The following is a 4,885-nucleotide window of genomic DNA, read 5'->3' as shown; positions in this document are numbered from 1 at the left end:
GAGCTCCTCACCAGACAGATTAAACATACGGAATCCAGAAAAAGTATTTTGACATAGCGATTGCTTATCGAAATACTTAATGTGCAATATTTACAAGGTTGGGCGACAGCGACTTACCCCACGGGGCGAAGCCTTCAGACTGCCCGGGCGGGGAGAAGCCCCCGGCCTTGCTGACCTGAGCTGCGAGCACGACCATCTACGGGTAGAAGCGTCGGAGATGCTCGATGTTCCACGGATTCGGGAGTGGCTGTCCTTCCTCCGTCGCCAACCTAAAAGAACCTGCCCGGGGGACCGCGATCACGGTGAAGGGACCTTCCCACACAGGGGACAACTTATTCATTCCTTCGCGCGACTGGATGCGTCGGAGAACTAGGTCCCCCACCTCGAGAGACCGGGCCCGGACATGGAGCAGATGATAACGCCGCAGACTCTGCTGGTACCGAGCCGCCCGGACAGCAGCACGCCGTCGCGCCTTTGATGCTCCTGCTCACCCTCGGAGTATGCATGCACTCGAGGGGAGCCCAGAGTGAGCTCGGAGGGGAGGACTGCTTCGGCGCCATAGACGAGGAAGAACGGAGTCTCCCCGATGGCGCGGCTTGGCGTAGTCCGATTGGCCCATAGCACGGCTGACAGCTCGTCCACCCATCCCTTCCCGTGCTTAGCGAGCACGTTATAGGTCCGGGTTTTGAGGCCCTTCAGTATCTCCGCGTTGGCGCGCTCGACCTGCCCGTTACTCCGAGGATGAGCGACGGAAGCGAAGCAAAGCTTGATGCCGAGATCTTCGCAATAATCTCCGAACAAGGCACTCGTGAACTGGGTGCCGTTGTCGGTGATGATCCGATTGGGGACGCCAAAGCGGCTAGTGATGCCGCGGATAAACTGGAGCGCCGTATTTTTGGTCACCTTGATGACTGGGACCGCCTCCAGCCACTTGGTGAATTTGTCGATAGCGACATATAGGTATGCATAGCCCCCGACTGCTCGGGGGAATGGACCCAGAATGTCCAAACCCCAGACCGTGAAAGGCCATGACAGGGGAATGGTATGGAGAGCCTGAGCTGGCTGGTGAATCTGCTTTGCATGGAACTGGCACGCCCTGCAGCGCCGAACCAGCTCGGAAGCATCCTGGAGAGCTGTAGGCCAGTAGAAACCTTGCTGGAAGGCTTTCCCGACCAGCGTGCGGAACGATGAATGGCCACCGCACTCGCCCTCGTGGACCTCAGCGAGAAGATCGCCGCCTTCTGCCCGAGAGATGCATTTCAGGAGGACACCTCCTGCGCTACGTCGGTAGAGATCCCCATCTACTATGGCATAGCGTTTGGACTGCCGAGCAACCCTTTCGGCAGACGCCTCATCTTCGGGTAGGAACTTTTCTTTCAAGTACCCTCGGATGTCAGACATCCACGAGGCATCTTGAGAACATTCGGCGAGCACAGCGCACTCGCCGGACGGCGGCGCCCTGACGGGGCTTCCCACTGAGGGCACCGCCGGGGTCCCCTGAATTGAGTTCGAGGTTTCCCCTTCATCCTGTTCGGCAGGCAGGACGGAAGGCCGTGCGAGTCTTTCTTCAAAGACTCCGGCAGAGACGCGCGCACGTGAGGAGGCCAGGCGAGAGAGCTCGTCGGCCGGAGCATTGTCGCGGCGAGGGATATACAGCAATTCGAGGCCGTCGAAGCGTCTCTCAAGCTTCCTGACTGCAGCCACGTACGCTGTCATTTGAGGATCCGTGCACTGGTACTCCTTGGATACCTGGTTGACGACCAGTTGGGAGTCCCCCTTGACCAGGAGGCGACGAATCCCGAGCCCCACCGTAGCCCGGAGGCCGGCGATGAGACCTTCATACTCCGCCATGTTGTTGGATGCACGGAACTGCAACTGTACGATGTACCGGAGCTCTTCACCTGTTGGGGAGGTGAGAACCACTCCGGCCCCTGCGCCTTTCAGCGAGAGGGAGCCATCGAAGTGCATGACCCAATACCCGGGCGCGTCGCGCCCGGGATAGGTAGAGATCTCTTCTGGGATGACGCAGGGGACGTGCGTCCACTCTGCCAAGAAGTCGGAGAGTGCCTGGCTTTTGATTGCCTGGCAGCAGACGAAGTGTAAGTCGAACTCCGCCAGCTCGACCGCCCATTTGACAACGCGCCCGGTGCCCTCCCGGTTCCGGAGAATGGGTCCCAGTGGATAAGTGGTAACCACCGAGATCTTGTGCGCCTGGAAGTAGTGGCGGAGTTTCCGGGAGGCGACGAGCACGGCATAGAGTAGCTTCTGCGCCTGGGGATACCTTGTCTTGGCCTCCCGGAGGACTTCGCTGACGAAGTATACCGGTCGCTGTACCCGGCGGGCCCGGATGGTGGCCCCACCCGGGGGGCTGCCACAGCCCCCAGGGTCGGCGGTATGGTCGGGGCTGGCCGGGTACTCGGGCTCGATTCCTTGGCTGGGAAGAGCAGTGTGCTCGGGTTCGACCCCTTGCCCAGGGGGAGCCACGAGGACAAGTGAGTGGTCGGGGGCCTTTGGGAGCTGGGACCCAGCACCCGGCCCCGAACACTCGTCGCGCTCCACCACCAGTACTACGCTCACAACCTGAGGAGTGGCCGAAACGTAGAGCAGCAGGGGCTCACCTTGAGAAGGAGCCACCAACACGGGTGGCGAAGTAAGGTACTTCTTTAAGTCGCGGAAGGCCTGCTCGGCCTCCGGCGCCCAGTCAAAACGACCGGATTTCTTCAGAAGCTTAAAGAGGGGGAGCCCTCGCTCCCCGAGCTTGGAGATGAAGCGCCCGAGGGCTGCCATGCAGCCGGCGAGGCGCTGGACTTCCTTGAGTCAAACCGGGGGTCGCATCTGCTCGATGGCCCGGATCTTCTCTGGATTGACCTTGATCCCTCGGCCAGAGACCAAGAAACCAAGGAGCTTGCCCGCCGGCACCCCGAAGACACATTTCTCCGGGTTGAGCTTGAGGCGAGTAGAGCGGAGACTGTTGAAAGTCTCGGCAAGGTCCTCGAGCAGGGTGGCGCGGTCTCGGGTTTTGACCACGAGATCGTCGATGTAAGCCTCGACGTTGCGGCCAACCTGCGAGTTAAGAGTGATACGAATAGCGCGCTGGAAGGATGATCCAGCGTTGCGCAGGCCGAAAGGCATTGACATGTAGCAATAAGTCCCCACCGGGGTAGTAAAAGCAGTTTTTTCCTCGTCCCCTATGGCCATGCGAATCTAGTGATACCCAGAGTTTGCATCTAGGAAGCATAAAAGATCACATCCCGCAGTTGAATCTATAATTTGATCAATGCGAGGTAAGGGGAAGGGATCTTTAGGACAAGCCTTGTTAAGGTCGGTGTAGTCCACGCACATGCGAAGCTTGCCGTTGGCCTTCGGGACGATGACTGGGTTTGCTAGCCAGTCGGGGTGGAGGACTTCTCGGATGAATCCGGCGTCGAGGAGCTTGCGGACCTGCTCGCGGATAAACTCCTGGCGCTCTGGCGCCTGCCGCCGGACCTTCTGCTTCACTGGGCGGGCCTCCGGACGCACGGCCAAATGATGCTCGATCACCTCCCTAGGGATCCCGGGCATGTCGGACGGTTGCCAGGCAAACACGTCTACGTTAGCCCGGAGGAAGGCGACGAGCGCGCTTTCCTATTTGCTGCCCAGGTCGCTGCCGATACGGACAACCTGGGTAGCGTCTTCGCCCACCTCGACCTCCTTCGTTGGAACAGAGGTGTCGGCGGGGAGTCGGGGTCTGGATGAAGAGGGTCCCGGGCCCCCTGTAGAGCCATCAACCTCGGCCTGCGCTGAGACCAGAGCCATGTATGATTGTTCAGTGCAGGAGACGGCGCCGCCAGAGTCGGCGATCACGGAGATAGAGCCTGCGGGGCCGGGCATCTTAACCGTAAGGTATGCATAATGCACGGCCATCATAAACTTGGCAAGTGCCGGACGCCCGAGGATGGCGTTGTAGGGGAGAGGGAGCTCCGCGACATCGAAGAGGATGCACTCCGTGCGGAAGTTGTCCCGGCTCCCGAACGTGACAGGCAACTCAACCTGCCCGAGGGGCAGGGAGTGCCCGGGGGTTACTCCACAGAAGGGGAGTGACGGCTTTAGGCGTCGGGAAGATACTTGCAGCTTCTCAAAAGCCTCTTTGGAAAGGAGGTTGAGGCCGGCACCACCGTCGATCAGCACTCTGCCGACCTTAACATTGCAGATAGTGGGAGACACTACCAGAGGTAGCCGTCCCACGGCTGCAGTACTGGCGGGGTGATCAGCCATGCTGAACGTGATCGGAGCATCCGACCACCTCAGGGGTCTTGTGGCCTCCTCGCCCGGGGTTGCCGAGCACACATCGCGTCGCATGACCTTGATGCCACGGCGCGAGCAGGGGGTGTAAGCGCCCCCGTCGATGAAGGCGACCGCATGCTCGGGCTCCTGGAAGCCGAGCTCGGTGTTGTTGGGGACGACCTCGGTATCGCCTCCTCCGCGGGACTCGTCGCGCTCCCTCTGGCGCTGCTCCACGAGTCCTTTGACCGTACGACACTCTGTGAGGTCGTGCCATCTGGTCAGGTGTATGGGACACCATTTACCTGGCTCGGGCCCCGCGGGAGCGGGGGCCCTCGCTGGAACAGGAGCTCGGCCAGGGGCCGGGGCTCTTGCTGGAGCTGGCGCCCTAGCCGGTGCCGGGGCCCTCACGGGCACAGAGGCCCGAGGAGGAGCCCGAGCAGGGGCCCTGACGGGGCGCCGATCGACACCCGGCCGACGCTCTTGCCGGTGATCGGGCTCTTGCGGCACCCTGTGAGCGGGGACTTGGGCTGGCTCAACGGGAGTGGCCTCACGCTTCCTTCTCTTTTTCTTTTCCCGCTTATCAGAGCGGGAAGAACTTGGCTGGTCGGAAGCGGGGCGAGGA

Source organism: Phragmites australis, chromosome 18 (assembly GCF_958298935.1).
Source record: "Phragmites australis chromosome 18, lpPhrAust1.1, whole genome shotgun sequence".
Taxonomy (NCBI): Eukaryota; Viridiplantae; Streptophyta; class Magnoliopsida; order Poales; family Poaceae; genus Phragmites; species Phragmites australis.
The sequence above is the reverse complement of the archived record's forward strand: the minus strand, read 5'-3'. Positions refer to the sequence as shown.